The sequence below is a fragment of the Carassius gibelio genome, chromosome A7 (assembly GCF_023724105.1).
Source record: "Carassius gibelio isolate Cgi1373 ecotype wild population from Czech Republic chromosome A7, carGib1.2-hapl.c, whole genome shotgun sequence".
Lineage (NCBI taxonomy): Eukaryota > Metazoa > Chordata > Actinopteri > Cypriniformes > Cyprinidae > Carassius > Carassius gibelio.
This window is the reverse complement of record NC_068377.1, coordinates 16625076-16648179: the sequence shown is the minus strand read 5'-3', so window position 1 is coordinate 16648179 and position 23104 is coordinate 16625076. Positions and strand designations below refer to the sequence as shown.

General features: G+C 40.3%; 1 protein-coding gene and 1 long non-coding RNA gene across 3 annotated transcripts in view; one reads left to right on the top strand and one right to left on the bottom strand.

The window, feature by feature from the left end:
* The window catches only part of LOC128016671 (teashirt homolog 3), a 45530-nt gene that overhangs the window by 14187 nt on the left and 8239 nt on the right, over nt 1-23104 (bottom strand). Inside the window, exon 1 of one of the 2 annotated variants that reach the window (XM_052601364.1) lies at nt 2190-2244. The exons of the other annotated variant lie outside the window; for it this stretch is intronic. The gene's annotated coding sequence lies outside the window, so the exon portion shown is untranslated. Of the gene's footprint in view, nt 1-2189; nt 2245-23104 lie in introns of those variants that run through there. 2 annotated transcript variants of the gene reach the window in all.
* LOC128016672 (uncharacterized) lies at nt 834-3516 on the top strand. The gene is made up of 3 exons (XR_008184236.1): nt 834-1245; nt 2194-2262; nt 2680-3516. It is a non-coding gene; the product is annotated as an uncharacterized LOC128016672 (long non-coding RNA).

The following is a 23104-nucleotide window of genomic DNA, read 5'->3' as shown; positions in this document are numbered from 1 at the left end:
TCGGCCAAGCAGGAAAACTTATTCGGCGATATATGGGATATATTCGGCGATATATTGGTCGACCACTATGCTGTATGTGTGTAAGAATGTTAGTTTTAAGCTGAAATTAAGGGGGCAAAATTAAGCAACTACCGATGTCTCAAAACAAAGAAAAAAAAGACAATTCAAGAGAGATTTTTTACAGCATTATTATTAGGATCCATCTTCTCACACACATCACAGCCAGTCTGTGAAATCAAATCGCCCCCTACACAAATCACAACCAACTGTGATCGTGCTGCACACACAAACTCACATGCACACGCTCACACACAGCCATCTGTTCTGAATCAGCCAAAACGACAGCTGTTTAAGAGAACAATGCCTTCGTTCAGGAAGCAGTAAGAAGCCGAGCTTTACATCAAGGCCAAATAGCAATGTAAAAACCTGGTTCCTTCAAATTCATACACTTTAAACCTGTTCACAATGACTACAACACACACACACACACACACACAAGGTGGAGTTTTTAGCATGACATTTTTAGTTCCTGCTAAACCACTACATGTAAAATGTAAGGTCAACCTTGAACATAATTACACAAAATGATTAGTTGGTAATTAAAGTTAAAAGGAAGGTGAGGGTGCCAAATGGGCAAAAAACTAAAGAGTGAGCGAGCAAGAGAGAGAGAGATAATAAATGTAAAATAAATTTGTCAATACATTGTTACAACTGTCATGCCAATAAAGCACATATTGAATTAAATTGTGAGAGATAGAACATTTGCTCTTCACTTCAAGTACAAGCAAACCTGTCTCACTGTAACCTTGACCTAAACTTGAGTGTATGGAGAACACAGAGTAAGTATTGCCAGCGAGTAGGCGTATATCCTACAGCAAATCTGAGGGAGATGTGTGTACATGTTTCTTTGTACGTGTGTGTTTTGTTCAAAATTCATTTTCCGACACCAAACACAGGATTAGCACTGCTTGACAACACAACAATCGCTCATAAGCCCCAATGTAACCTGAGAGGGGTGGAGAAAGACGAGAAGAAAGCAGGGGCAGGGGCTAACAAGACAGATATCCGACAATCTGCAACACACATTTACACGTACCAAGTGTTGGTTCATGTCCTGTCTGTATTCCAGGTTCCCAAGCCCCCAATGCATCTAGAATCTGTGTGTTCTGGCTGGGAACAATATTGAGATTTCATCCCTGGACCTTCTGAAACCAGTGCGCCAGTCCAGTTCTACCCACCACACAGGTGCTGTTTTAATTAGAAAACAGAATGCTTGGATCCAAGACTGGTAGGGTGGGGGTAAAATGAGAACGACCTCCCAATGATTTGGCATTAGCTTGGAAGAAGAGCTTGATCTAATTTACACTCAGACATCCAGGGAGATAACCAGCAGAGAATGCGGTTTTCTAAGCAGTGGAGAGCGTAACCTTGCAGACTTAGACTGGGGTATTAGAGCACAGACCATCTTCAAATATATCAGGGTATGTAGAAATCTAAATGCAGATCACAGTGATAAATCTAATCCTCAAGCCCTTTCATCAAGCAAACACGACTGAATGTTAACTAAGTTATGCAAGTACAACTAAACCATTTGTTATTATATTATTTGAATGATTGCAAGAACTAAGGTGCACTTTTTAATAAAAAATGCGCCTGTCAATCATAAGTCAAAATGACTGAATATATATAAATAACATATACATAATGATAAACTAAGTGATAAATTAAATGTACAAAAGCATGAAGTTGCATAAAAAAGCTATTGTATATAAAGTCACTAAAATTGTATCCACTGACAAAGCTAAATTTCTAAAATATTTGACTAATGAAAATAAATAAATAAATAAAAACCTGATATAAGGTATATGATGTTGAAAATTATCATAATATTGTGTCAGATGTGTGTATGGAAAGTTTAGAGTTGGACATATTATTTCATTATTACAACTGTTAAACAGTTAATTTTTTTATTGATATTGTGATTCCTTTTTAAAGGATTTGACATTTAAAAATGCATATAAGCAAAGAACAGCACACATTTCTCAGCCTTCAGCTGTCATGTATTTTTGGTGTGTGTTTCTTCATATACAGTACGTGGACAATGTAGAACTATATACCGTACATGTGAACCAAGTTAACACCCCTCAAGCTGCTGCCATTTGTTCTTGTTTGCAATCGGTCTCACTTACACAGACAGCAGTGGTAGCCGGTAGCCCTGTCCAATACTTCTGGGTGTGCAGATGAGCTGAAGAGAGTGAAAGAGTAAGTAGTTGGTAATTAAAGCTGCTATATATAGCCCCTAAAGCCCACATTTATAATGGGAGGTATCTCTCTCTAATATGCCACTATCTGCAATGTGATATCATTAGGAGGAAAATGGTTTGTAGCCTTAAGCAGACAGGCTGTCTGTGTGCGGCTGGAGAATATGAGATAGCACCAATCCCCTTCTCTTCTCCTCTTTCCTCTCATTCTATGCCCTTACTCCTTTCCTCACGTCCTCTCCATCTCTCCTCGGCTATCAAGACTTGCTTTAATTAAGTTAATTGAATTTGAGATCAATAATGCTTAATTATTGCAATCTGACATGCACAGACAAATTGGTGGGGAGGCCAGACATGTATGTACGAATGTGTAAGTTAAAGGAAATGTGTCCGTGTGTGTTTGTGTGTGTTTGTCTAGCACCGGGGTGGGCAAGAGGGCACAACTGGACAGCGGAGGCAGAGAGAGAAGGATGGACGAAGCAGACAGGCGTGCCATCGATTCCAGAGAGACGCCCCATCGACCAGGCCCACTGACTGATGGAGGCCCTGCTCCAAGGCTAGCTGGAGAGAAGGAGAGAGCGCTCACTGAGACCACTTTCGCCAGCCTGACCTGCCCTGCCTACAGACGGGACATTGAGATGGATTGGATGGATGGAGGAGCATTACGCGGAAAGCAAACAAGAAAGAAAATGATCGAGACAGATTAGAGGGTTCTACCTATGGAACCATTTATGTTTTGTTTATTGAATGCATGCAAGTTACCAAGTGATGGTTACCATGGCTTTAACTGTGACAAGTTTTGTTTCCATGCATTGTCTCTGCAGCCAGATGAAGAAATTTTAATTCATGAAAACATTAAAGGAATATTCTGGGTTATTTATAACTTGAATGTCTATGGACAGCATCTGTGGCATCTGGCTTATACTGCCAGTGCACTATAAGCATTTTGTGTTCGTTTAAATCATTGTCTGCAGTAACTAACAGCATGTCACAGATTTAGTACACACACACTTCAAATATAAATAATATTCTTAAAATATTCCAAAATTTAGGACGTGATTTGATTTTATCTATCAATAACTGATTGAATTGTGAAAAGCTTGTTACACACTGTAATGGAGCTAGACTGAATGATAGTTTGATAGATATCAATGATGTCAGCGAAAACAGAAAGTCAAAGTGTGCCGTGTACCATGAATCATTCCCAATAAAACCAAAAATATTAAATTATTTCTGGTCCATTTTATTGATTTCAGGATCAGCTACTCTGCTATGAAAAACCCTAAACAAAAAGAATATCACAGGTAGCCTACTTAACATCTTTAAACATACTCTCATCTTTTGTTATAATAATGTGAAAATATGAGGTGGTGCAAGAGTGTGAGAGAGAAAGAGAGAGCGAGAGACAGAACAAGCTGGTGTGGATTAAAGCAAAGAAACAGGGCTGGAGGTGCATCAGCGCTGGCAGAACTGAGAGAGAGAGAGCTGGTAAACACAGACGCTAGCACAGCTAATCGCCCGCTCATGCCACTCAGCAGGAGTGCCCCTGACAGTGTGTGTATGTGTGTGTGTGTGTATGTTTACACACCCCCACTCTCCCCCACTGCATGTGCACAGCAACCGGTAACCACGCTGGAGAACAGAACTTCCCCCTGCTGCCATAGCACCTCCACTGGAGTTAACACTCCTACACGACATCAAGATTCGACAGCCTCCAACACACACATGAGCGCTCAGTCATACAAATGATCCTGTGTGCAGCACAATAACGTGCAAACAAAAAGTGGATTTAAATTCAAGAGCAGGCTCGGTGCTGATGCAGGCGTTTAGAAACCCCTTGCTAAGGAAACATAGAGGGGGTCTTCAGCCTCTGATGAGCATTTTAGCACTGCTTATTTCTAAAATAAAAGTAACTGCTCAACTGAAATATTGTTTATTCATCGACTTCAATGATGTATCGCTCTGTGACCTAATACAGTTCTGTTGACAAAATTGTTCTGGAGCCGCATCCTCCCGAGACATCCCAAATAAAAACCTTACATGTGCTTTTTGGATCTAGTCCTTCATATATTTGAACTAAGAGTTTAAAACAGCACAGCATGGATGTTCTCAGGAGTAAAAACACATTCCACCTCTTTCAAAATGTTATTAGGCTCTAATGAACAGCAATGTCTGGCCTGAATGTCCCCAACGATTCTAGCCAACACTTCTTCTGAAGGTTTGACCATATTTGCTCCTAAGAAGGATCACATAATGAGGCCATCTGTCCTACCAGACGACCATTCCCACGTCCTCTACTTAAATAGACACGAGACAAATACTTTCCTGAAAAAAAAAAAAAATGTAATAATAATAAATAAATAAATATTCTAGTATTAGACACACACCAGACAAGTGAATACATTGATCAATATACATTTTTTTAAATACATTTTACGTAAAAAAATAAAATAAAATAATAATAATATTAATTCATATCACTAGCTAGGACTTCGAATTACAATGTGCTGCAACAAACTGCAGTGAGTACCATGCTCTGTTAAAAAGAGACGGTCCTTTTATGAAAGAAATATCTAGATAAGATTTGAATACTAATCATCGCTCAGCTATTCTGTACAGGACTATCTGTAGAACTAAAAGTGTGTGGATTGAAGATACTGTCATTCCTGATTTTTACCGTGAATTTAGTGATATTTTTAGAAATCTCATTATGCACTAAAGCGTTACTTTATGTTCTGTCCCTACGATTCAAAAGTTTGGGGTCAGTCAGATTTTTTAAATATTTTTGAAAGAAGTCTCTCATGCTTACTAAGGATGCATTTAATATTCAAAACTCCAAAAAAATCAGCAGCCATTACAAAATAAAAATAACAATAATAATAATAATAATAATAATAATAATAATAATATTATTAATATAACCAAGCCAAGCTTGTGTAACTACAATTGACTCCATCACTAATATGATCTGTATTTCAGTATGTCACATTGGAAATCAGCAGTGACTGAGGCTGCCGTTTGAACAATGAGCGAATGTTCTCGAGGACAGACAGAAATCTGTGACTACAGCGGGATGAATGAACTTACAGCTCACCTGTGCAGCCTTTTATTTTTCTTGACTCGTTTTTAATAGTTTATTAAAATTGTATTGATCACAAAGCATGTCTAAAAATGTGACAAATTCCATGACATTCCGTGTTAAACTTTGAATTCCATTTGTATGACTGGATTCCGTGATTCTGTCCACGTTTTCCGCATCACTGAAATCATAGGGCCCTAAAAAATGGGCCCAGATATGAACTGTAGCTAGTTAATAATCAGTCTAGTGTGTGTGTGTGTGTGTGTGTGTGTGTGTGTGTGTGTGTGGCTCTGTTGTCTGAATCAGCTCTCAAACAGACACCATAAACAATTATAAAGCAGGGGGAAGATGATCTCCAGCAAATGATCCACCCACCTGCCTTTCTTATTCAGATGCGCTCCACTCACATTCCTAAAGTACGGGGCAACCAGAGGTCAGACACATCTACACAAACACTGGGAAATCCCAAAAGGCTGAAAGAGAGTGGGAGAGAAGGAGGGGTGATTGTCTTCGAATGAGTTTACATGTGTGCCTTACTGAGATACGCTCAGTTTTGCTCGGTGACTTGTGGTGTTCCTTTTCCTCTTTTAGTAATCCCTCCCATAACGTGTCTTTCCCTCCCTCTCTCTCTTCCCCCTGTCCCACTCAGAATCACAGGAGTGTGTCAGTCTCCCATTAGAGAGGGATGCTGGGTAATGGGAGAGAACAGATCTGCCTTGCTGTGATCCCCAGGGCCTCACTCAGCTTGGCTACCACACACACATTAAACGTATATTAACACCACAATCTAAACATGGTTATATATGTGCACAAAGAAGAAAAATATGTAAAAAAAAAAGACGAATATGACAGTGGACAGTGGCATCCCGAATGACTAGTTGGCTAGACAGTTCGCCAAAAAAAAGAACATTCTGTAATATTTTACTTTCTTCTGTGAAAAAATATTTGAAGAAAAGTCTCTACACCAGTCAATGGTAACCGAAATGGTATGGTTTCCATTCTTCAAAATATATTTTAAGTTCAACAGAAGGAAGTAAGTCACACAGGTTGGGGACAACATGACGGTTAGTGATTGATGAAAAAAAATTTCATTTTTGCTTGAACTATCCTTTTAAGCAACATGTTTTTAGAGGGCATTTACATAATACATGTACTTGCATTTTTAATAGTTTGACTACTTTTAATTTGACATGCCATGACGCTCAGCACAAGACATGACGCTTGGCAAAAGACCATTCCTTCTGAATGTGTAACTGTAGCGGTGCTGGTTTAATGTGCCAGCTAAAATATGCTCCTAGCATACTAATTAAAGCATCACACTTAAAACATCATATGTATATGTATATCTATCTCAACCTCACGGACAAGTCATTCAACAAGTGACAACCATGACCCAACCCTCCCACGAACACACAAAGACAGAAAATAGATAAGATCTCGCATTTGAAAAAAAAAAAAGTCACTGAGTTTCTCCCATGTACACAAGCCCTGAACTTGCCAGATACATTAGGCAGCAAAATAACAGGCATTTTCCATCCCATAATGCAGAGTGTTAGCCAGTGGCAGTCTACTGATTTAGGTACTATGTCGAGACGTCAATCTGAAGGCCTTGGGAGAGAGAGAGAGAGAGCCTGAAGGAAGGGGGTGTAGATACACAGAGAGAATAGGCCTGCAAAGCAAAGACGAGTGAGAAAGAGAGCGTGAGATGCTCCTAATGGGAGACATGCAGTCATCTAGTCGCTGGCTCTCTCCATTCAGCGTGTCACTGGGTAGCCATTACCTGCCACTCTCCTCTGATCTCTTTGGACAGCTCTGATCAAAAGATGTCATTTGACCTACTCGCCCGCTTGTGCCGGCCCGCTGGGGTACGTGGTCTTTGAGTGCGGGGCAGGGAGGGGGCTGCCTCTCCTGTAAATAAAACGACATCATCGCTTCAGCGTCCCGTCATGTTCTCTGGACGATTATGATAATAGTGGATCTGTCAGCATGTAAACGGACAGGGCAGCGGTGGTGCTAATGCGCAGGATATAACCTCTCTGTCTCCGCCACTTTAGTTCCTGCTCCTCTCCTTATTGTGTCGACTTTTCCCTCTCTCTCATTGGATGGCACCTGAGAACCAAGCCCTACTTGTTGAAGATGTCAGGGTTAATCTGTGAGCATGAGCTTTCAGATAGAAAGAGATCTGCCTTATTCTGATTTGGAGGCAGACAGGGCAGAGGGTGTAGATGAGCTGGGAGGGGACTGATTGGCTATGATATTGCTCATGTTCGAGAGTCCGCAATCGGGCAGACGTGAAAACAGACACATAATCTAAACAAAACCAGACATAGAAACAACACGCCGGCGCATGGACACATCATAGAAGATGAAGACAATTACACACAATGCCACACGAGAAGACACACACACACACACACACGCGATTAGCCTCTGTGGAGGCAGGACGGTAAGAGGCAGGCGAACATGCAGGGTTTTAGAAGCAAGAAAAACGGCACACAATAAAGCGAGAAAACAACACTGCTCCGAGGCAATTTAGACTGCAAAACACAAACCATTAAGTTTGTGCATTATCTTTTAATTTAATCTGGAATGATTTATAATCCATCTCGCAAGGCTTCAACCATATCCAATTATTCTCTGTGCCTTGATTGACAACAAAGGTGATTTATTAAGCTAATAAAAAGTGATGTGCACCCAGCCCCCCCCCCCCCCTCCTTCCCCCTTCGACACCCCCACCCCCCTGTGAAAACAGCCATCGAGAGACTCTCTGCTTACACCGTGTAGACGATTTCAGCCGCGCCGCCCTTGGTCTGTGGCTGTGGTCAGGTTTATCGTTCTGGAGCTGTAGTTAGAAAACTGATCAGAGATCTGTTTTACCCCAAGACAAAACATGAACAGCTTCATTTTTTTTTTATATATCCAAAGAAATAGACTAGTGCAGTACCGCTCTTCAACTACCGATGCATGAAAGGGAAAATTAACAGTAGTTTGATTCTTGCGAAGTTAACACACTATTTGTTTATCCCCGTTGACCAGAAAGTTGCAGAAATGCATATTCAGAGGAAGTGAAGGATGCTCTCTTGAGTTTCGACAGAGAAAAATGACATTTCGTCTTGGGTTTGTTCATTCTGAGTATGTATGTGTCATCTTGTCGCAGCTGCTTTGGGCTAATGTTCTGCTCTGGATATTTTTTGTGATTATTAATGAAAAGCAGAGGACAGGAATGATGCTTTTCTGCAGGAGGCTCGTAAATAATATTAAAACTGTGCCAACAACAGGCCCGGCCACCTAATGAGCATTTAACCCTGTGAGTCACATATGCCTTGTTTTAATTTTAGGCCTATATGAGGGCAGATGTGTGTTTGTGTGTGTGTGTGTGTGTGTGTGGAAGCAGAGCAAAGAACCCATACAACACGTTCCACAATTTTTCACTGAACATAAAAGATGTGGCTTTAGGGTACAGTATAGTTCATGTGCAGACTTTACAGTATATCGTCACGTGAACTGTCGATCGCACATGTGTGTGTGGGGGGGTGCACGTGTTCTGAATGGCTCATAAACCACAGGAGGACACATTAATGTCCACAATGTTCAGCCTGCCCTGGTAAACACACAACCCCCTCAACTAATGATGCAATAAGAAAACAAGCCATCGCAGCCCCTCCGCAGAGACACACACACACACACACACACACCCGACAACAGATTTAAGATCTTAATATCACATACTTTATAAGGGTGGGGAAATATGTTGGTGGTCTACCAGAGAAGTATTTAATTTCATTTTCATTAAATTCTCAGAAATATCAGAGAATAGCCAGAGAACAACAACAGAAACCCAGAGATAAGATACAGAACGCTGAATCGATGACTTATAATATTGTAAATAGCACATTTCTACAGCATGTGTGAAAGTGAGGCTTGAAACTGTATGAGGGGCCGTACAGCCATAATTCATTCTGGCACTCTCACACACATACATTATCCATTCACATACATATATTCTTGCTTTCACACACATACATTCTCCATTCACATATATATATTCTTGCTTTCACACACATACATTCTCCATTCACATATATATATTCTTGCTTTCACACACATACATTCTCCATTCACATATATATATTCTTGCTTTCACACACATACATTCTCCATTCACATACATATATTCTGGCTTTCACACACATGCATTCTCCATTCACATACATATATTCTTGCTTTCACACACATACATTCTCCATTCACATACATATATTCTTGCTTTCACACACTTACATTCTCCTTACACATACATACATTTCTACTCTCTCTCACGCACATACATTCTCCTTTCACATACATATATTTCTACTCTCACACACATACATTTTCCTTTCACATACATACATTTCTACTCTTTCTCACACACATACATTCTTCTTTCACATACATTTACTTCTATCTTTTTTGGTATCCATTACTTCCTGTTTAAGCAGGAAGTCATTTTCAGACCAGGAAATACATGTGCAAGACCTGATCAGCTCTTCATCACAATTTTACAGTTATGCTATTCAAAGTCATCCTTTTTTCTTTTCAAGTACATATTTTAAGTTTTTAACTTGAGCATATCATTATGCAACCTATGTGTTTTACCAGATCTGTGTACAAGTGTTAAGACACTGATTTTGATTGTATTAACAGGACTTAATGCTAAATAAGTTTTCTACTGGTCCGGTTTGGCCAGTGGTTTAATTTTTACTTGCCCTGGAAAAATGTTCACAGGACTTGCCACAATCAGTCAATCAATCAATCAATAAGACTTATTTAATTGTTGATTGTAACATTGTATTGTAATAAATAATAACCATTTTGCACAAATAGGTACAACAGTTCAAAGATAAAACTAAAATAAACCATTCTTTTTCAGGCCTAACTATTCCCGTTAAGGATGCACTGATCGGGATTTTATTTATTTTACAATCAAATGAGCCGATTCCCATTCTCATTGCCAATTTATTTCGTTCTTATTCTTTTTCTCTCTTTATTTTTCGTTTTTACATTTATTAAATGTTTATTTTGCTCTGTTACAGGCCAAACTAACCTTGAGCAAACAAACAAACACTATATGCAACATGAAGCAAGTGCACAAAACAAAAACATCAGATGTGCTGAATTAATATTTTATTATTACTATTTATTATAATTAGTTTTATTTCCTTAATTATATGTGTGTGTGTCTTCACTATGTTTGTACTTTCTGTACTGGAAGCTCCTAACGAAATTTCTTCTGTGTGTAAACACTTGGCAATAAAGCGCTTTCTGATTCTGATGAAAATGCTAATTCAATCTCTGACAGCAGGTGGTGCTTATAGAACACTAGTCTAGCACTGAGTAATTGCTGCAAGCAGAGCTGTGCAATTGAATAAATAAGTAAATAAAAATCTAAAAATAAATAAACCGCAATGAGTCCTGGGTTATTTAAATAATATAAAGATATTGCTGTCCCTAACTTGCTGCCTCCCACTTAATTCACTTCCTAAATTAAAAAAAAAAAAAAAAAAAAAAAAAAAAATCCTTGGACGCTTATAATACGTCTATCTGGCAACATGACTGAGGCTAAGCTGGCGTCCTCAATCACAACTCGCTCATATGACGAGGCCATGCAACCTTTTCATGATGATAATATTTATGTATTTTTTAAAACCCAGATATAGCTCGCTGAAATACTTCTGCGGCTGCATCATCTACCTCAGCCATCCTAATCAAGACCTGTCACTGTGAGTCTGATCGCACCTAACCTGCCTTCCGTTTCCACTACACGCCTTCCGTTTCAACTAAACGCCTTCCGTTTCCACTAAACTCTCTCTCGCACATACATACATACTCTCTTTCGCACATACATACATTCTTCTCTTACATACATACATTCTATATATGTATGTGTGTATATGTATGTGAAAGGAGAATGTATGTGTGTGAGAGTAGAAATATATGTATTTGTAAGGAGAATGTATGTGTGTGTGAAAGCAAAAATATATGCATATGAAAGGAGAATGTAAGTGTGTGTAAGAGTAGAAATGTATGCATGTGTAAGAAGAATGTAAGTGTGTGAAAGCAAGAATATATGTATGTGAATGGAGAATGTATGTGTGTGAAAGCAAGAATATATGTATGTGAATGGAGAATGTATGTGTGTGAAAGCAAGAATATATGTATGTGAATGGAGAATGTATGTGTGTGAAAGCAAGAATATATGTATGTGAATGGAGAATGTATGTGTGTGAAAGCAAGAATATATGTATGTGAATGGAGAATGTATGTGTGTGAAAGCAAGAATATATGTATGTGAATGGAGAATGTATGTGTGTGAAAGCAAGAATATATATATGTGAATGGAGAATGTATGTGTGTGAAAGCAAGAATATATATATGTGAATGGAGAATGTATGTGTGTGAAAGCAAGAATATATGTATGTGAATGGAGAATGTATGTGTGTGCCCGTCATAAAACTGGCTTCTTTTTGTCCGGATAAGCAGACACGGCTCTGGCAGTACATTCTCTCAGCTCATAAAACAGGGGCCCAGGGCAGAGGACCCTGTTCGCTCTCTTTACAGGCTTCCACTTTTAACGAGAGAACGGTTCTCGTTATAGCTGTCTCGGCACTGTTTCGGACCTTTGCTTTGAGACGTTTAAAAATGTCACCCAGCTACGCCAGGTCACTGTGATGCTACAGAGCCATTATTTCACTATCTTTATCTCCTGCCTTTCTCTCTCTTAAATGTGTGGCAATTCTATATATGTACAGATCTACAGAAAATCTATTTTATACACGTATAGAAGCAAGTACAGGGTGGAGGAAACTCGCTTGCGTGCTACGTGCTGAAATGAAACACAATAGGATGTAAACAGGATGTGCAATTAAGACACCACCAATCCAGACAGTTGTGCTGCTGCATAACACACACACACACACACACACACACACACACACAGATACAGATAAACATGCATAATGAAATATAGAAAGTTATTTTAAATAGTGATATTTACATCATCAAATGAAATAAAAAGTTTTTATCAGTCTTATCCTGTTCTAGAGGAAGCATAAGTATGTATTTTTTTCCCCTAAAAGCAGAATTGCATGCTTTTACAATAAATACAAAAATAAATAATAATAATAATTTCTTATAATAAAGGCATTGCAATATTATTGCTTTTAAATCAGCCAATTACTGCTTTTCATTAATACAAAGTTATTTATTTCTCAGAATTTCACTTTTAAACAAATTATAATTTTTTACTTTTTTTATTTTTTTTGGAGGGGTATGTTTAGTGTGTATGTTTAGGTATTTTCAGTCAAACATCTAGCTGATTTGACAAAATACAAAATGTATTATATTTTATATTATATATATATATATATATATATATATATATATATATATATATATATATATATATATATATATATATATATAAAATATAATATGTTTCGTTCTTGTTATTATTATTTAAAATGCTGTAATAAATTCTGGGTTCTATTTAAGTGACGAGAAACCAAAGTGCTGCATATCAATCAATTTTCGGTTTGTTCCCATCTGTGTCAGATTGCATCCTGCATACTTTCTGCTTAATTTGATATTTCAAAACCTGAGCTCTTATTTGGAATAAAACTTTGATTATTCTGTTTGCCTTTCTATGATTTATTGCACAACTGAAATTAAAATGCAACTCTAGAACTTTTAAAATGGCATTCGTTCTAAAGGGTCCTTCGTTTACTTCGATATTGCATTACAGACAAGTTATTCCTAAAATCACAGTGAATGATGGATAGCTAGTGCTCCATACCCATCAACACCTCTTAGTGGGGGCTGCGCTCTGATTGGTCGAGTGCCACAGGGCCCTCTCCTCCCCTCCCCGTTGAGTCCTCGGGGCCGCTGATCTGGGCTGGGAACTGATAGAGTATCCATTTCAAAGGCTTGGTCTATTCTACAGCTCCAAAGGGGAGGGTGGATGAAATATAACAGGATGAGAGATGCCACATTTAATTATCTCATAATCACACAACGACTAACAAACATAAATGAAATAGGCCAAAAAGTGATCCGTGAAACTAAGAGTGTTAAAACCGGCCCTTTGTGAATGTATATTTGAGAAAGTGTGTCAAAGCTCAAAGAACTAAAGGCTTGTATTTAGATGTCTAGATGCACAAGCTCTTTTAAACTGCCATTTAAACACACACACACACACACACACACACACACTCACACCCCCTCAGGGCTTATGTTGGGGAAGATCATTAACCTCTCCATACCCAATTAAAGTGAGAGTCTGTGCGAGCGAGTGAGTGTGTGAGAGTAAATGTTTGCTTCCATATGTGTGTGAAAATATTGCATCCTTTCCTCTGAGTGTTCTTGATGTTTTGTATATTAATCACACTGTGGATAAAAACGTGCACGCACACACAAAAGCTAATCAGCGTGTCTGTTGTGAATGCAATAAGGATGAGGAAGAGTTACCACCTAGCATTGTGTTTGCAGGATGGAACTCCACAGGGGAGCTCGGAGAACCACGCCATGGCCATGAACCTCACAATAACACAACAGTACAATCAATACCACATACTCTCTGCACACAACTCACGGCTACAAACAAAAAAACAAGGTTCCTGCAATAACCTGCAGCACAGACGCTGCTACACACTATGAAAAGCTACGAAGAACTGCAGCGTCACCTTATAAACACAATCATAAATTCAGTGAATACTGCACTTGTCTGAGGAACAAACTGTACATACACCTCCTTCCTCGCCACCCGAGAGGATGAGCTACTCTAAATCTCACAGATGTTCTGAAACACCTGCTTTGAAAGAAACTTACAAGAAAAAAAAACAACAACAAAAAAACAATGAGAATCCAGACTGTTTAGCTTAAGGACAGTTTTAAGAATTAAGAGCACTTTAGTAATTTTTATTCATTTGAATTTATCTTTTTCATAATGTATATGACTGCAGAGGGAGGATAGAAAGTGCAGGATCAGCATCACACATGCCGGAATCGAACCGGAGTTGCCTGCGTGAGAACGTCTCAGCTTGAGAAGTCAGAACATGTGTGCTTTCTTTTAATTCTTTGATGTTTGGATTAAATGTATGTATTTGATTGTATTTTTCGTTGTAATAAATCCAGTGGGCAAGATCACATAATGCATCATTATTATGACAACTTTCAAAACACGTCACCACCCTTCACTCCAATGGAATAAAAAACCTGCGAGACAAAGACAGACAGCATGAACACTCCCTTCTTCCTGAACAAATCTGTGTGTGAGTATGTGTGTGCATCAGGGAAGATAAACACACAAAAAAAAGACTCTAAAGTTTGCCAATTTTTGCTTGATACCATCTTCTCCCTAGTCCCATGTTTGTTTGTTTTTCCACTACCACTTCTACACTCTCTCCTTTCTTGCAGCACCTCCAAACAATAAATAAAGCATGTGTGTGTGTGTGTGTGTGTGTGTGTGAGCACGGGCTCTGTTGATAATCCTCCAGAGCTGAAGCTTATCTGCATTGTAGAGAGGTGTGAGGCAGACAGTCCCTATCGCAGGTATTAATGTAGCGCAGTTCCCTGTGTCACGATGGAGAGATAAGCAAACACACAGCAGTCCCAAACACTCCAAACACACACACACACAAACTCAAAACATAGCCAGAGGTATAACAGATTGTTTTCTCCCTCAGCCTACAATAGAAACACTACTAACGGAGGAATAGTGAAAAACTGAGAGCAGCTCTAAAACTGAATCAATATGTCTGGTTTATAAAGTGTGTATTCTTTATTACAGTGAAGTCATTTGTAATGGCTGCTGGAAGTGTGTGCGGTCACACAGTGGGTCCATGTGTCCATGTGCAGCATGTATGCAATTCAATTACACAGCCAAATATTACTTTGAGTCAGTAAAGTTCCTCTCGCTCAGACATGCATGTGTACTTAACATGTTACGGTAAAGATAAGCGGTCAAGATTGTCAGCGTTACAACATTTGTGGTTTTATGCGTACAGCTGGAAGCACAGAGACATACAAACTTTCCCCCTATTGAATTCCAGGGTTGGGTGACTAGATCGAGCCGGAGGAATTCATAAACAGTGGGGGCCTTATCAGCCGGGAGAGGGACATCCTCTCAAGCGCACAGCAGATGTTATGCGGACCGTGTCATCAAAAAGCGCCACAGACAGCCGCAGGAGAGGGAAGGAGTGAATTACACTCATTAATTTCGTCATGTTTTCTTAAATAAAACAATATAAGGATGTTAAAGAAGAGCAAGAATGAATGCAATTAGATACTCAAAGTAACTAAGTAAATAAAATATGCATTCATGTATGTTACAAATAAAAGTTGTTTAATAATAAAACTAATCATTTTAGTGCAACAATTTAAAAATAAGTAATATATTTTAGTATTAGTTACGTTTTCATTTTAAATCACTTAGAATTATTATTTTTCTTTTTTTGCTCTTTCTTTTTTTTATCTGTAGCTCACAGATGTGATGGCAGGGGACTTCAAGGCCATGTCTAGATGTATGCAAGCCAATAATACTTAAAATACCGCAGCAGCCCCCAAAGCAATTTCTTTATATATATATATATATATATATATATATATATATATATATAAACAATCCAGCTGTACATGCCTAACCACACTGGAGCTATTTTAACCATTTGGTTTCAGAGGCATTTATTTTTAACATTTACGGGCCCCTTTCAAATTAGGTCTCTGTATTGGAGCGGACAAAACTTGCATCAGCAATCAGTCGTGAGAGTTAATGTAATGTTTGACTTCAGTGCGTAACTAGCAGCTTTAGGGACTGACCCAGGACCAGGTCAATATATAACCTCACAGCGACTCAATAAATCACTTAAACCCATGTTTGACACAAGTGCAACTGCGAAGAGAGATTACGCTGATAAGCCATTTAGCTACACATTTACTGAACTTACGATTGATAATGTACCAAGAGAAGAGCACGGATACTAGGAAAACATTTGAAACACTCTGACATGCTTCGTTCTGTGAAAAAAAAAAAAAAAAAAAAAAAAAAATTATATATATATATATATATATATATATATATATATATATATATATATATATATATATATATATATATATATATATAATATGTAGGGGTGTATTATGAATAATGAATAAGTTTACTATGGAATGAGTTAATCCATATCACAAAGACCAAAATATAGTTCTTTTTATTGGAAATCAATTGAAGAAAAACAGTTTATTTTAATAGCCATGGGTCAATGGCTTTTTTTGGATAACATGTTGTATCCAATAATTTATAACTGAAAGGTGCTTAAAATAATTGATTATTTTCTCTTGTTATTTTGGATCCAAACATAAAAAGTAACCAAAGAACGGAATGTCTCGCACCAGGGAAAAAAACAACTCTGCATTGTGCAACACTTGAGTAGAAAACAAAAGTCATCAGTTCTGTACCGTTTCCATTAAACCCTGTTTTGTGACACAATGCCTTAAGTTATTCTTCATTTAAAATCTTCGGGACATGTCCAGCTCTGTTTCTTCTCTTTTTGTTTTGTGTCGTTCTCATGTAACTAATGTGGGATGCCCACTGAAAGGGACACACATATAACATTCCGGAGTAAATCTGATACAGCAAAATATCTAGCCATTGACACATTTTTATAATATCGAAAGCAAGGCTCATCATATTAGTCAGCAGAGCAATAGTTTCACTATTAACACTAATCAGATATAGCCTGAACAACACCTTTTCAGCAAAAAAAAAAAAAAAAAAAAAACCTCTAACACTCTCACAGACACTGAGTTAAAAGCCTTGACATTTTCATCTCTATAATTTGATCAGAAAGGTATGTTGAGGATGTGTGAGAGTAGTCATGTCTATCTGAGGCATATTTGTGGTACAGGCCGGCGCAGCAAAGCTATTTTCTCTCCACTTACACAAAGGGCAAACCATTTCAATTGTGATGTCTATGAGTGGGTTTACAGTGTTTTGACTGGACTCTCAGTCTGCACCTGTATGAGAAGATCAGAGTGACTCTTTTATCTGATAATGACTAACCAAACACTACTTCCAACATACAGCACCGACGCTCCATCATGTTTCAACTAGCATGCCATATTAGTGTTTTAAAAACCCTTTATTACCATTCTGAGCCAAAACATTAAAATGATATGCAGGACAACTGCTGTGTGAATTCTGAAATCTACAATAAACTTTAAGATGAACGCAATATTTGGGAGAATGCATTGGTTTAGGATGTGAGCGCATTGTTCTGGGTCTTATCTATGTACAGAAATGACGAAGAAAGCAGGCGAGACAGAGACAAAAAGACAGGCCCATGGGAGAGCTGCTGCTAGAGGCAACATGACCTCACATTACCTCAGAGACATGTAGGTGCAGGAGACACTGCTGTCTAACCAAGTGAACAGAGACACAGGCACAAACACTCCACACACCAGCTTACAGCTTACTGCACATTATTACACGGCTCTCCAGAAAACTTGATTCAGATCAGTCAGTGCAGGACGTCTGTGGTCAGATATTTTGGGATAATGACAGCTACACTGTATAATTGACCGTCTGTCTCTACAATATACCAGCTTACACCACACAACCAACAGACATTTACAACATTAAAATGATAAGAAAGAGAAAATAATCTGGTCCAAAAAAAAAAAAAAAAAAATACATTTAACCACCAGTTAAAAAGGATAACATTCTACATACACCTTAATTGCATGTGTTCACATCATAGTCATTAATAATAATAAAAAAAACATATATATATATATATATATATATATATATATATATATATACAAACGTTTTCTTTAGTATACGAGTGACTGACCCTGCGTAAGGTGTCGATAAAGCTGTCCTGAGGAACAAAAACACGCGGTCACTCATTATTCGGAACTGCAGGGTTGTCTGTCTCTCATTGCATTTGAATAACATTAGCTGACTATAAGTGTGTGTGCACATGCATTTCAACAGAGACATCTTAAGCTAGAGTTAAAGAAGGCTCACCGTGTAGGCCTGAGGCTTTGTGGGAAAGTCGCATCACATACACACACACACACACACACACAGACACACAGACACACACTCAGAGGCACACAGGCGAGCGAGCGACATGGATTTGAAGAGGAACACTTTTAAGTACGCGTTTGTAGCATTTGCTCGTATCAGAGCGAGGTACTCAACCCTTTCATGTGGTTCCTCTCTCTCTCTCTCTCTCTCTCTCTCTCTCTCTCTCTCTCACACTCTCATCTCCGCCAGCCCTTTTGTTATTTCTCTCCCCTCTCTCTTTCTCCTCTGATCTCTTTTTAATTAATTACAACCTGGTGTAGTGACGGAGAGAGTACGCTTTATCTTCCTCTGCTCCACTCCCTTACAGTTTCGAGTGAGTGAGACTGAGTTAAAGAGAGAGAGACAGAGAGAGAGAGAGAGAGAGAGAGAGAGAGGACATGCCACACGCCAGTGCTTTCCTCCTTCTCCACTCTCTTCCTTCCCCTCGTTTTTCCCCTCTTCACTCTCTTCTCAGGCAACCCTGAGCAAGTGCTAGCAAGGGTCATATCTTTTTAATTATCTCTCTTGCCTTTGATTAATTATTCCGTCTGACAATAGCGTGTTTCTAATGCTTTTCACCTGCCCGTCTTGATTGACAGTGCCTCTGTCTGAGTCAAAGCAAACAGCTGCTGCCATGATTGCCTAGCAACCAGGAGGTGATGGATGAGACCCAGAGATGGATGGCCACAATAAATCATGTCTCCTGCTATAAAACTGGAAAAAAGAGAGAGAGAGGGAGAGAGAGAGGGGTACTGGGAAGGGGAAGAAATAGAGCATACAAAAACAAAACAACCTATTCTCTCCATCCTGTTCTTGCTCTCCCTCATGCCCCTATGTTTATCGCATGCGCTCTCTCTCTCGCTGGAATGGGTTTGAAGCTCTCTTAACAGTTTGACCCAAGCTTTCAACCTCTCTGAGATGGGTGCAGCTCAAAAGTGGGGTTTGCAGGGACAGATGAAGCCCCTAGATGTAGACCGCTGAAACCCAAACGCTCAAGGAGTTCATCATAGCCTGTTATGAGCTGGGACACGTTCTAGGTGCTGGAAAATTCAAGAACAATGAATCTAAGTACATCCACCACGTCCAACAATGTGTCTGAAAAGCTAAATAATCCATCATACCCATTTCAATGGGGCTGAGACCGTGATGCATCTCAAGTTAATGGTCGCGTAGTCTGCTACCGCAACAATGGACAAATATATCAAGCATTGTTGAGCACTCAACTGCCACCGCCAGAGACGACAGGAATCTGACCAGCCCGTGAACTGCAGGCGCTCAGCGAGACTGCGCCGTTAACCGAATTATCAGATGCTTATAGATACGGTGAAAATATGATTCAGAGAGATCTCATCTTACAGTCACAAAAGGGACGGAGGAAAACAAGAAAGAAATGTTTTCATTAACGCGGGGCTGGGTGCGGATGACCACGTGCGATCCCAGCGCTCAGATATGCGTTTCTTTTTCTGCTTTCGTTAAAGGTCGGCTTCGTTTCCTGCTAATGAAGCCCAGCTGTTATCAATCTTTCCGCGTTCATGCCGACAATGGTCACCTCGTTCCTGAGGGGCTGTCGACAAAACTTTACGACCTAGTTGAAAAACAAAGTTTCAGTGTGGGGGGAGGAAAACAAAAAGCTAGGTTACAGGGCCACAGTGATGACAAACAAAAACACTCTGAGTTTTGTTTGCGAGCGCCGCCGCCTCTCGTTTTATTTTTGCCCTTTCAGGCGTTTCAGGGTAGTGAGTGGGTGAATGAGTGAGCAAAGGAGTTCGGCTCCTCTGGTATCTGGTAACGAACAGTGCAAGAGCTCAGCCCATCCATCAGAGGAAGCCCACGTCCTGCTCCGAGCTCTCTCTTGTTCCCTCTCTCTCTCTCTCTCTCTCTCTCTCTCTGAGCTCTGCTCAGGTTACAGCTTTACACGGCCAGTCTAAATAATATTCAAAATGATGAATGACATGGCCAGCCTCGTATCCATCATCAATTTCTTTTTTTTAAGGAGCATCCATCTTCAGTAATGCTCCTTTGAATCATGGGAAAGCGAAAGAGCTCCGATGCACTCATGCAGGCCCCTGGAGAGGCAGAAGGAGGGGCATGAGGAGGGAAGAGGGAGGGTAGGGGACGGTGGATTTGGGTTCTGACTGATACCTGACAGTCAGAAGTCTGCATGTACATGCTCTTCACGAGTCGGACACATGTAGGCCAACTTATAAAGCTTCCTGTGACCTCAGTAAATTCAAACTTCTGTAAGTGTATATATATAAAAAAATGCACAAACATAAACATCTGGGGAAAGATTTGAGTGGCATTGTTAGTGGACCTACTGGAACCATGTCTCCCCCTCATCCGCCATCCCTTCCCCTGGCTGTGGAGAACCATTGGTGGCGTATAGAGGCAGTGGCAATCCTCCGAGGGGGGGACAGCCCCTAACACTGGGCTCCTTGGCAAGGGCCTGTTTGATAAATGACACATGTCATTCTGTCAGGAGAGAAGGGTGGGTCCATGATGTATGACCCTGCTGAGGAGCCGGGGAAATCGACTGTTTGGCATGGAGCACCTCTCTCTCTCTCTCTTTCATTCTCTCAGTCCCACTTTCCGGGTTCAGGACGGCACCAAAAAGGCCAAAGTATTGTATCTTTGTGTGTGGGAGCCAGAAAACAGGCCAGCTTTTCTTTTCTTTTTTCCCTCTCTATAGCTTCATCTCACTTTCTTTCCCTCATACTGTCTTTTAAAGAAAAAAAGGAAAAGGAAACAGGCAAAAGGAGGAAAAAAAGGTGAAAAAATATGTATGAGAAAGAAAACAGACAAGTCCTAAAAAAACCCTGGCTCCGAGTAGTGCAACAGGGCAAGGGTATCAATCAAAGTCAACTTCGGCAACAATGCGACTACTATTTCAAATAAAAACTACACATGGCAGATGAACGAACTGAGCACAGGAACGAAACCCGAAACGGCCCGCCGACCGAAACTCTCTCCTCATCCCTTCTCGTGTCTCCTCAAAGACGGGTTTCAACTCACCCCGCCTTTACTGTAAAAATTGTCTTCTCTCTTTCCTTCCTCTATCTCGTGCTCTTTTCTTTTTTAACACACTGGCAGTGGGGGCCTGACATCTGCAGAGTGCATTTAAAGAAAAAAATGTGTCAAGGAAGCGTGATCCACCCCCCTCCACCCTCTCTCTCTCTCTCTTTCATTAGCTCACTGGCAGGGTGGCACTTCTCAAGCTCATTACAGACAGAGGATTTATGGTGCCGAACCCAATGGTGGAGAAAAGGCATCTGTCAATAATTGCAGGGAGCAGCGCACACACATCTCGAGAAGCTTTGAAATCTCATTAGGTATGCAGTTATCAGGCATAAAGATCAAAAACATTACTCAACTCAGACAGAATCCTACCAAGAAACATTAATTAGCAACAGGCCCGCAGTATAAAATAAAACAGACTTCCTCTCTCTCTCTCTCTTTTAGCCTCCCTCTCTTACTCTGCCCCTCACACCTGCCTGCCTCTGCCAAGAACTGAAGCAACGAACCCAAGCAGGCGATGCATTCAAACACATTCAAACTTGAGAACGCACAGGAAGGAAATGCCGGTACTACATTACACACAGGTTAATGTGCATCATTGTGCATTAATCCTCATATATGTGCACAGAGGTTGCACAGATGCACCCAGACGTGGACAAACAAGCGCACTAGGGACTCCGGCAGATTTAGTAATAACCCCAGCCCCTGTGCGGCGCGTTCCCCTCGTCTTCCTCTACATTCATTAAAAAAACACAACGTGGAGGAAGGAGGGATAATTCCCAGCATCTGAGACTGATCAGGACATGAGAAAGCAGGAGACTGTGAGCGTTTGAGGGCCGCCCCCTCTCTCTTTCCTCTCGTCGGGGTAGTGAGGAGAGAAGGCTTCCTGTCAGGCTGGAGAAGGATGTCAGAGCTCAGGCTGGCCCTGATTACTAGGGCCCCTCTCTCGCTCTCGTTCTCTGCTGCTCTGCCTTTCATCACCGGCACAGCCATCAAAAAGCAGCCTGCTTGTCACACACACACACTGTGATAAAAAAACGACACAAGACTGATGGCTGTCAGTTTTCAGGCTCGAAGTGAAAGAAGAGGAGGGTGCCGAGACGAGTGGGGCAAGACCCCTGCCATTAAGTGACACTCTGAACCAAACCAACAACCAGCCCCCTGCCAAAATCTTTACTGTCTAGTCCCTGCCCCCTACTAACTCTCCCTCTGTGTTATTTTCTCGGCCTCCCTCGGCACGTCCCCATCGCTCTTCGACATGACAGGGATTACTTCCACGCACCCATATTTCATTGGACTACACTGGAACTCTCAGAGTTGTGTGTAGCTGCCAGAGTGGACCAACCTCATGGACACACACACAAAGAACTACAGTATCGCTCAGAGTGGGACAGAGCAGGAAGGCGGAGCAACTCAAGCAGATGGAAAGAGCGCGGGCCAGATGATTCATTAGTACTGTGATACTCAGAGCCACCTCTGTGCAAGGCTAAGCTAATATCCCTCACAGTACCGGGCAGGGTAAAAATAACCATCTACCACAACCAGACACACAGATCCCAGAAACCCTGTTCATTTCCTGTCTCCTCCCAGATTCCCCCACCGGAAGAGGTGTAGGCCACAGTAGCAGAAAATCATGCAGCG